This window comes from Hydractinia symbiolongicarpus, chromosome 2 (genome assembly GCF_029227915.1).
Source record: "Hydractinia symbiolongicarpus strain clone_291-10 chromosome 2, HSymV2.1, whole genome shotgun sequence".
Taxonomy (NCBI): Eukaryota; Metazoa; Cnidaria; class Hydrozoa; order Anthoathecata; family Hydractiniidae; genus Hydractinia; species Hydractinia symbiolongicarpus.
The window spans coordinates 14,773,288-14,785,372 of record NC_079876.1 but is presented as its reverse complement, the minus strand read 5'-3'; positions in this window follow the sequence as shown (position 1 = coordinate 14,785,372).

The window sequence follows — 12,085 nt, the reverse complement described above, 5'->3', positions numbered from 1 at the left end:
TTTAAAAATGATAACAAATTTACAGCAAGAACAATAAATTGCTATTCTTTCCGGAAACAATTCCACAAACTCGACATACGCGCATCAATACCTATGAACAAAAACTGAACTTTGTTTAATAACAAAACTAATTGTACTTAATTTCATTCAAACGGCGGGAAAAATAAGTTAAATGGATAAAACAGCGAATAAAAGTTAAGTGATTTATTTCTATTTTTATAAAGGCAGTTTCCTTTGCACAAAAATACAAAACCTAAGTCATTCATTTGTTTTAATTGGTAAATCAAGGAATAAATGCTTTTTTTTATTATCACCAGTAGTTTCACCCGCCAGCTCGATGATAATTATGGTATATTCACTCGCTTACTCGTAAATTTGCTTCTGTAGTGTAAAACGGAAAGCTGGGATTTCATTTATATGCTTTATGTTCACATCTCTCATTGCTTTACTTGTGTGAATCCAAGCGTTACGAATCATTCACGCTTAAACAATGGAATTTAGTTACCGTTCTAGAGAAATAAAATTTGCATTGTAATCAAATAAACAAGCAACAGTAATAACAATAACAATAACAATAACAACAACAGAAGTCTTGTCGTCGGTTTGTATTTTCTTGCACATACTGAGCAATATGGATAATAAAAGGGACTTTTCTTTTGCTTTTCGAAACGTTGAAAGTAAGGATATTTACAAACAAACTTTAACATTATTTATAACTTTTTCATTCTGTTCAAACGGGAAATCCACAACGCTGATTGGCTGAAAAGCCTTCACAAAGGGCTTTATACCACACAGTTCAATTCTCAAAGCAACCAAAATAGTGGTTATATTTGTAAACAAATAACACTACTGGAGAAACAGTAAAACATAGCTAGCTAGTCACATACAGACAGCTAGACTCAAAATCTAGTTAGCTAAAAAAAATCCAATATCTCGAATCACTCCGTCAAACAACAAGAAATGTTGATATTGTAAATTCACTGCGTTCTTTGTATAAGCATTCATCAGCACAATGACAAGAAGCAAAATGGCGTCGAATTTCTGCGATAGCCTGGGTAAAAAGTCTCCAACCCAATAGGGTTAAACTACAACAATAACAATAGCTAGCCTAATGAAAACGTCGAAAACGGAGAAAGCACTGTCGAAAACACCAAAGCCATTCTGTTCGCTCTACATTAAGCACATTTACCAATTGTTTCGACAAATAACTCAAATTTATGATCAATAAAGTTAAGTGAAGTATATTTGGTAAAATCGGCGTTCTTCTATTACTTATAGTTCCATAAAGGGAGATTTTCACGAAGCGAATTAAACTGCGAATTCGACGGAAAATTGTATCTGAGCATGCCCAGTTTTGTTTGTTTTGATTTTGCATCGCAATATTCGCTTCGCTGAAAAGTAGAAACAGTTCCTACTTTTTCGCGGCTAAAGGTTTCGCTGCTAGTTTTTGACCAATCAGAACGCGGTTAACTAATGTAAACAATGAATTTAGCGCCCAATTTATTTTGTCGTGAAAATTAAAAAGGGAATTCGCCATCGAATTCGCCGTCGAATTCGCCGTTCAATTCGCTACGTGAAAATCCCCCTTAATAAGAAGGTTATTATTATTATTAATTTTTCAGTGTTTTCGATCCCCCGTAAGCTTATTAGAACGAAAAGATTACTGTTTTCAACAATTTTCTTTTATTGTTCTTTATAATGTTTGCAGCTTTTAGATTCACAAGGAAGGTTTTAAAAGATATTAACACCTTGCCACATAAAATGATTTAAATTTGTTCCGAAGAATCGGAAACACGTAACTTTTGTAGTTTCGAAAACACCACCGATGGGACAACGTATTTCCGCATTTCGTGACGCACAGGTTGCTAATTTATAATAAATAGTATCAAATATGATGTTAAGTTTGTTTCGAAACTTCAAAAACATTCGAAACGTGATCTCTTATCTCGCAGTTTCGGATTTATTATTGATGCGTTGTGATTCGTTCCCGAATTTTGTTTCATAAGTTACTAACTTGTATAACTTTCTTTAATTTGTTATGAAGAAATCATAACATTCGAAACATATTTTCTCATCTCGCACTTTCCAAAATATTATCGATTGGTGCTACTTGTTTCCGCATTTAATATCGCACACATGATTAGTGCAACCCACTAAAGGTATAAAAGGACTCGGTGTTGATCATTCAGTCAATCTCATTGAAGATTGATAACTGACAGTTCTCTTTGGTGATCATTATTATCAGTATTTGGTTTTGTGATGGCTTGCTTTTTCTTCTTACTGGCAGTAGCGGTAACGTTCTGTAGTGTTCACTCTCTACTGATAACAAAAGATTTTGTTGGATACTTGAGGCAGTTTGATGGTAAGCCTCATATTTTAATCTCATTCTCTGAAGCCTATGTTCCGGTAGTAATATAATTTAACTAAAAAAATTCATCTTTTTTTGCATTTAACATGACTTTGGACATACTTGAAAGGGATGAAACAACGGAGTTTCAGTTCCGAAGATATTGAATTAGTGCAAACTTAGCCAGCTATCAAGCTAACATTACAACCATTAGTGCAAATTCAAAAACTCTGTTATCTCTTATAAAAAATATATGCAAAAAATCACATATGAAAATATGCATGTTCACTCAAACCAACATAACCGTGTTCACACTAACCCTTTTAATATAGGTTTTCTTTGGAAAAAATACAACCAAATTGTGGAACAACATAGTAGAATAGTGCTCAGTAGTTTTGTGTCTCTAGAATTTTTTTGAATTTTAAACAATCCCGTTGTTTTTAATTTTTAGGACCATGTTTGGATTTCTCTCCGAATTCTGACTTCTGTAAATTAGCTGCAACGAAAGTACACATCTGCAAAAAGTATAAAGAATCAGCAAGAGCACACTGCAGAGGTACATGTCAACTTTGTGGTAAGAATATATTAATATTATCCATAGTTTTAAAGTTTTATTTCTTTAACTTTCTACAACATTGTGTCTGGGGTTCCTCCCCATGAATTTCAATGCTGATAAAAGAAAGAAGATTTAAGAAAGAATTAATTGTTTGTACGTCTTCTGATTAAAACTTAGTTATTTCAGTGTTGATTATAAAACCATACTGGATAACTTGGTCCTTTCCATAAAAGAAGTCCTTTTCATATTTTTCTTGCTAGTCGTGCTAGTTTCGTTTACATCGTTTTGTGCTGAATATGATATATACTTCAGCATTTTTACACATTAGCCAAGCAAGTGACCAAAATTTGAAAACAATTCTAAAGGGCTTTCTCTTTATTGTGATGTCACACGTCTCTGTTACACACTTTTTATTGAAAATAATTAAGAAAAAAATTTAAGTTCAAAACAGCAAAACTGTTAGTTCAATAGTATGACAAAAAACATATTTGTTTAACCTTGTGCAGAACAAATTTGTGTAAAAAAGGTGAAATGTTTTCTTCTCAACATTGCTCGTTCGATTGTTAAATGTTTCTGGCCTGTTAATTTAATAATTTTGATGCCAAACTAAACGCTCGAAGATTGGGTATGTTGTGGTATAGCGATAGAAATCACGAAAAAAATATTATTATTGGCAATTGTTAACCGTCTGGATAAATAAATCTGTTTTTTAATTCTTAAATATTTTGAAAAATTGACAGTTATTACAATTTTAGCTTCGAGTTTCTTTCAGACGGTCCAAAGAAAAAAGTAAATCTGTGTTGCCTAGCAACAGTGCTGTTAGCGATTACTTACGGGTTTGTAAAAATCGACAATTATCTTTCAATGATTTCACTATTTTCGCTCACGGGAATAATTTTTTTGACCTCGAATTAAAAGAGAGTCTGTTCATTATGCGTGATATACTCATTTTAAATTAGAACATACGTTCTATGCCGCTATTGTTATTCGACAAAACATAACTTTACAATTAATATATTCTTATATATATTATATTGAAATCCATATTATATAATTTCATTACTTAAGTCTTGATAATAGGTGTTCACACCCTAAACACGTCAAAATTAATTTCATTTTTATTCTCCAGTTCAGTTCTAACTAAAACCAACTGGTCTCAAGATCATGCTGACTTGTTTAGCGTTCCAAATTAACAAACAAATCCTTTCATAGCTCACTTGCAAAATAATTGTAAGCGGTGTAAATAACATTAGACCAAACCATTATCAACTGAACTCAGACAAAATCTTGCTTTTTATGTTTGTAAATGGACAGAAATACAGAGAATTCAAAATTGATTACTTTAAAGTTGTTAAAAAATGGAATAAAAAGCTATAAGATTTTTGTTTTAAACATAACGCTAGTTATAATTTTCAGAAATATATATTTTTTAGCTCCGAAGGAATTACCACCTCTACCTGACTGTGCGTTCACAAAATTCGGTTGTTGTTGGGATAACACAACTGCTGCAGTAGCTCCTACCGACGGTGCAAATTCTGGATGCAAAAGTAAGGGGAACTTTTCTGATTATTTTTTTATGAAATGTTACGATCAATGCAAATTTAACTAAGCTAGTAGATAAGTTAAATCTCAAGTTACGAGAGGCAATCAATGAGTGTGACTAAACAAATTAAGATATACAGCAGAATCTAACATTTCTAAAGTGTTATCAAATTCGGCTTTACGTTTTATAATCCACATTTTTCTCCTAAGGTAAGCAATTATGCTGGCAGGACCTTTTTATGTGTGCAGATCATGAGGCGGGCTGGCTCGGCAAATCTACTTGACTCACTTGCCGGGCCGGCCTCTAATTTGTGTTGACATTAAAAAAAACTACCTCTGAAGGCGGGCTGGCTCTGAATAATAAAAACATGAAATAATGCCGAGTAAAAGAAATAATTTTCATAACAAAAGAATTTGATTACGTGAGCATAATTAAACCATTTCTCTTAGCCGAGCCAATCTGCTTTGTTACTGTTTACATGGAACTTTTTTCAGTTCACTTGCGGAAATCTGGGGTAATATAGGCGAGATCTAGGCAAGCGGCCCAACCCGCCTCTCCATATCAACAAAATTTAAAATTCCATCAAGAATACCACTTAGACGGATCTCGGCAAACCGGCTTCCATATACAATACGTTGATGCCATAATCAACTAACTTTTTTATTCCCGAAATCTCTGCAACCTGTACATATACTTGATCAATGTTTTAAGCTTTATATAAAGGTGTCTAAAAATGTCTTTGCATAAAGATTGCTTGATTCTTTTTTTTTATTGTCCATCTGCATAATTGGATTTTTCCACTGACCTTACAACAGAGAAGCCCTGTGTCCTTCTTTGAGCTATCTCTGAAAAGTTGAATAAAAAACGTTTGTTTTGGTTAATTTCATCACAGTTTATAAAGATGACACTTCCGGAAAAAGCCGTACGTTTTGCCATAGCTTTAAATCCGATTGTCACGACTGGGTGCTCGGACAGGGTAATATCATGAGAATATATTGTGCTGAGTCATGTGGCGTTCCTAGTGGTAAGTGCTTATAATTTATTATAAATACCAGCAGTAACCTACATGAATGAACAATCTAAGGGTTAGATCTTTTACTTGCTGTGCATATTTGACAGAGATTTAAGAAAATGTTTAAGTGAATTGCGGGTTTTCCGTAGCGTAAACAAAGATCTCCTCTACATGAATCTTATTGCTAACATTGCAAAATTCACCAAATAAATAGTTATTTTTTAGACTTAAGAGTTATGTCTTTGTTGGTTATAAGAAAGTGAATAATTTGAAATATAATTGACAACAGTCTATAACCAACTAATAACCAACTAATAACCAACTAATGATCAGCCAATAACCAACAAATAACCAACTAATAGCTAACTAATTAATTGTTTGACCAATTCTGTAGACTACAACTTAAATATGAATTCGTGCGAGGATGATCCCCACCTTGGCCACTTTTGCAAATATTGGAAAGATGATGGGAAATGTGAAATAGAAGAAAAGAAGATGAAAGTGTTATGTGCCAAGACGTGCAATTCATGTATGTTGTTAGACTTTCATTACAGTTTCAAACGACCTTTATCTACACAAAGGTTGAGGCTGAATGTTGTGTGTTTGTTAAGATTCGTTCCTCATTCGCAAGACCGTTCATTTTTTTATACTTAACTAAAAAAACTACATTTCAATTTCGTTATTGTATTTACTTCTAATGTAATAATTTTTGCCAAGCGTTGTGAATAGATTTCCGGCATAGACGGAAAGTATGGAGATTAGCCGGTATCCAGAAGCATTTTATTCGTGCAGATTAATGGTATACTGCATATTTATGTACTTCTACTTTCTAACATTTATTTTAGGTTCGGAAAAGTAAGAAGAACAGACAATTTTATTGTTTCATTGACAATTCCATTAATTACTACTGATTACTACTGTTTCTGTACAATTACTGTACAATTTCCAATTGAAATCAAAATTAACTAACAAGTAACGTAAACATCTGTACTATAAGAAGGGTGTAAAGCGGCTATGGAAAATATAAATTGGCAATAATCTTTTCTAAAAAAACATTCTAAATGGAAAGAACTTTTGAAACCATGCACTATCAATTTTGGTCATTTTAATCGCACCACTCGGAATTTTAATAATGTAAATGTTTATCTAAATTATGCTCTTGACACATGCGAAAATTGAATCAACCAATTTAACATTTCAAAATGTTCAAGGTATAGCATAGGTGTTCATATATTATCTGTCATATAAATTGGATCGTGTAGGAAGGTCTGAATAGAATACTGCACTTAAATACAAAACACAATTAAATCTCAAGTTACGAGAGGCAATCAATGAGTGTGACTAAACAAATTAAGATATACAGCAGAATCTAACATTTCTAAAGTGTTATCAAATTCGGCTTTACGTTTTATAATCCACATTTTTCTCCTAAGGTAAGCAATTATGCTGGCAGGACCTTTTTATGTGTGCAGATCATGAGGCGGGCTGGCTCGGCAAATCTACTTGACTCACTTGCCGGGCCGGCCTCTAATTTGTGTTGACATTAAAAAAAACTACCTCTGAAGGCGGGCTGGCTCTGAATAATAAAAACATGAAATAATGCCGAGTAAAAGAAATAATTTTCATAACAAAAGAATTTGATTACGTGAGCATAATTAAACCATTTCTCTTAGCCGAGCCAATCTGCTTTGTTACTGTTTACATGGAACTTTTTTCAGTTCACTTGCGGAAATCTGGGGTAATATAGGCGAGATCTAGGCAAGCGGCCCAACCCGCCTCTCCATATCAACAAAATTTAAAATTCCATCAAGAATACCACTTAGACGGATCTCGGCAAACCGGCTTCCATATACAATACGTTGATGCCATAATCAACTAACTTTTTTATTCCCGAAATCTCTGCAACCTGTACATATACTTGATCAATGTTTTAAGCTTTATATAAAGGTGTCTAAAAATGTCTTTGCATACAGATTGCTTGATTCTTTTTTTTTATTGTCCATCTGCATAATTGGATTTTTCCACTGACCTTACAACAGAGAAGCCCTGTGTCCTTCTTTGAGCTATCTCTGAAAAGTTGAATAAAAAACGTTTGTTTTGGTTAATTTCATCACAGTTTATAAAGATGACACTTCCGAAAAAGCCGTACGTTTTGCCATAGCTTTAAATCCGATTGTCACGACTGGGTGCTCGGACAGGGTAATATCATGAGAATATATTGTGCTGAGTCATGTGGCGTTCCTAGTGGTAAGTGCTTATAATTTATTATAAATACCAGCAGTAACCTACATGAATGAACAATCTAAGGGTTAGATCTTTTACTTGCTGTGCATATTTGACAGAGATTTAAGAAAATGTTTAAGTGAATTGCGGGTTTTCCGTAGCGTAAACAAAGATCTCCTCTACATGAATCTTATTGCTAACATTGCAAAATTCACCAAATAAATAGTTATTTTTTAGACTTAAGAGTTATGTCTTTGTTGGTTATAAGAAAGTGAATAATTTGAAATATAATTGACAACAGTCTATAACCAACTAATAACCAACTAATAACCAACTAATGATCAGCCAATAACCAACAAATAACCAACTAATAGCTAACTAATTAATTGTTTGACCAATTCTGTAGACTACAACTTAAATATGAATTCGTGCGAGGATGATCCCCACCTTGGCCACTTTTGCAAATATTGGAAAGATGATGGGAAATGTGAAATAGAAGAAAAGAAGATGAAAGTGTTATGTGCCAAGACGTGCAATTCATGTATGTAAGCATTTTATTCGTGCAGATTAATGGTATACTGCATATTTATGTACTTCTACTTTCTAACATTTATTTTAGGTTCGGAAAAGTAAGAAGAACAGACAATTTTATTGTTTCATTGACAATTCCATTAATTACTACTGATTACTACTGTTCATTATTGATCATTATTGATCATTATTGATCATTATTGATCATTATTGATCATTATTGATCATTATTGATCATTATTGATCATTATTGATCATTATTGATCATTATTGATCATTATTGATCATTATTGATCATTATTGATCATTATTGATTACAGTTTAAGAGGGAAATCATAGCTTCGAAAGTAAGTTAAATTTGCTCTGTAAGATCCGAAAATCTAATGCTAACTGTTACAATTGGCTAATCGGAACGTCTTGCTTTATACTAATCTTTTTAAAAATGATATGATTTCCTTTATCTATTACTTAAACATATTATGTAACTGCATGAAGTAATAATAGATTGTAACATGAAACATGAAATATACTTTTTCTCTTTACATCTTACCATATCATTTGTGTTAAATAACTGTTTACTTATTTTCTTGCATTTCGCGCTGATCTAAGCTCAAGCACTGTGAGAAGTGTGAGCACTTGTGAAAACTTTGGTCGTAAACGCTGTACAATTTCCAATTGAAATCAAAATTAACTAACAAGTAACGTAAACATCTGTACTATAAGAAGGGTGTAAAGCGGCTATGGAAAATATAAATTGGCAATAATCTTTTCTAAAAAAACATTCTAAATGGAAAGAACTTTTGAAACCATGCACTATCAATTTTGGTCATTTTAATCGCACCACTCGGAATTTTAATAATGTAAATGTTTATCTAAATTATGCTCTTGACACATGCGAAAATTGAATCAACCAATTTAACATTTCAAAATGTTCAAGGTATAGCATAGGTGTTCATATATTATCTGTCATATAAATTGGATCGTGTAGGAAGGTCTGAATAGAATACTGCACTTAAATACAAAACACAATTACAAAGAAACACCGGCCGGCGGAAAATTACTATGCGACAGTGATCACACATACGACGACCCAAGACATTTCTCCCGCGCTCACCGCCCGCAAGGATTCGGACATGTTTATGTTTTAAAAACACACGAATTCAGCTTAGACATTTGCAGCAATCTTGTCGCGTCGGAGAAATACTACAGAGGCGGTAAAAGTGATAAGAAAATCAAGTATAAGAACTATCATAAACTTGGTGAGCCATACTCCAGCTGGAACATAACAGAAAGTAATATGAATTCAATTCTATGGAAACACATAACACATAAGGTCATGTGCAGAATTGGGAATTTTTTCTTTGATGTAAAACCAGCTGATACATCATCTTGGGGGTGCATAACAACGAAAGAGGCACAGGACGAAGTAAAGAAACTGTATTATGTTACCAATGCACAAAAACGTAATGGAACCTACATGCCGTAATCAAGTAACAACATTAAATTGATTCGAATGAAATCTATATATATACAAGTTGTTTACATATGTCAATCAGCCTTTTTATCTTAATGATAATTGTAAAAATGTTGTCTAACCCACCTGCTATGAGTTTCTGAAAGAAAATTAAAACCTTTAAAGGACTTCAGACAGCAATAACAACAGGAGGAAATTTATTTAATCTTCAAATTCAATTATCCAACATTCTTATCCGTCCTAGTCTAATTCGTACTTTAAGCGCTCTCTCTCTCTCTCTCTCTCTTTGTAATATGTTTTTTTGAAACAAAAATTGAAAGAAAATTATAAATGGCAATTCCGAACTTACAATGGAGGTGGTCCTACTTTTGACGTCACTTTTTATAGTTAAATCCTTGATTTTCCAAATTTAGTAAATTGTTCTTATAAAAGTGTTTTTACAGTATTTTCGGCGTTTTATTTGAAAGTTTTTTCGTTTAAGTAAAGTCAATAAATTTATCATGAGTTCAAATATGTATGAACATCTCGACTTGGTGGGTCTTTTTCCAAAAGAGGATGTCAACTCTGGGAGAGCGGTTAAAAGCAAAGTTGACATTGGTTGACGGAAGGCGGGAGAAGGAGGCTAAATACTTAAATTATTATCTTATATGTACATAAAAAGACGATTGATAGAATGTATATATTTTTGTGAATAATCTGTATGATAATCTGCAGATGAACAGAGTTTGCTTGTTAGTTGTGAGAAAGGTGGACGTACTTATCACATGTTTTAATAATTGTTTTGTGCGTTAAGATGTGTGTTTATTAAATTTAAATTTTAAAAACATTGAAATATCGCACTAATTTAAGCCGGATTTCCACTTAGAAATACAACGTATCGCAAGACAATGCATAATTTCAGTTTCAACGATTGGTGCAAAAGACAACTATTCTTAATTATTTTTTTGTTTGTTTACTTTTTAATACGTATATTACAAAAAAATTGAATTCTACCTTTCACTTATCAATACATATATAGCAAAAGATAACGCCTGTCTATTGAGATTAGATACGATATGGGCAGCATATTTTATACTCGACTCACTGTCACGTATCGCTAATCGTTGATAAAATAGACACTTGTTCAGTTAAAGTTTTTACCTTCCAGTTAGTATAATTGCACCCAAATTCAGAGCTTGCGGTAACTGCAACCGATATCTGAAACTTCATTTGTCTTTTTTTTTTTGCTGACATTTTGTTGATGTCGTGAAAACAAGCCAAGCTTTTTACACCGAAAAATTGGGCTAAAATTAGCGAGTTAGTTTTTTCAACTAAGACTACATTTAGACTACATTGGTCGATTTCATAGCAGAAAAAGGGCGGGAAATCTAAAATTAAACACAACTAGCTGTAATGCTCGTCGAAACAACTTATATATACACCACAAAGGAATCTGTGGTAATATCTTTATGTTTAAAAATAATAACAAATTTACAACAAAAACAACAAACTGCAATTTTTTCCGGAAACAATTCCACAAACTCGACATACGCGCATCAATATCTATGAACAAAAACTGAACTTTGTTTAATAACAAAACTAATTGTACTTAATTTCATTCAAACGGCGGAAAAAATAAGTTTAATGGATAAAACAGCGAATAAAAGTTAAGTGTTTTATTTCTATATTTTTAAAGCCAGTTTCCTTTGCACAAAAATACAAAACCTATGTCATTCACTTGTTTTAATTGGTAAATCAAAGAATAAATGCTTTTTTTATTATCACCAGTAGTTTTACCCGCCAGCTCGATGATAATTATGGTATATTCACTCGCTTACTCGTAAATTTGCTTCTGTAGTGTAAAACGGAAAGCTGGGATTTCATTTATATGCTTTATGTTCACATCTCTCATTGCTTTACTTGTGTGAATCCAAGCGTTACGAATCATTCACGCTTAAACAATGGAATTTAGTTACCGTTCTAGAGAAATAAAATTTGCATTGTAATCAAATAAACAAGCAACAGTAATAACAATAACAATAACAACAACAGAAGTCTTGTCGTCGGTTTGTATTTCTTGCACATACTGAGCAATATGGATAATAAAAGGGACTTTTCTTTTGCTTTTCGAAACGTTGAAAGTAAGGATATTTACAAACAAACTTTAACATTATTTATAACTTTTTCATTCTGTTCAAACGGGAAATCCACAACGCTGATTGGCTGAAAAGCCTTCACAAAGGGCTTTATACCGCACAGTTCAATTCTCAAAGCAACCAAAATAGTGGTTATATTTGTAAAAAAATAACACTACTGGAGAAACAGTAAAATATAGCTAGCTAGTCACATACAGACTGCTAGACTCAAAATCTAGTTAGCTAAAAAAAATCCAATATCTCGAATCACTCCGTCAAACAACA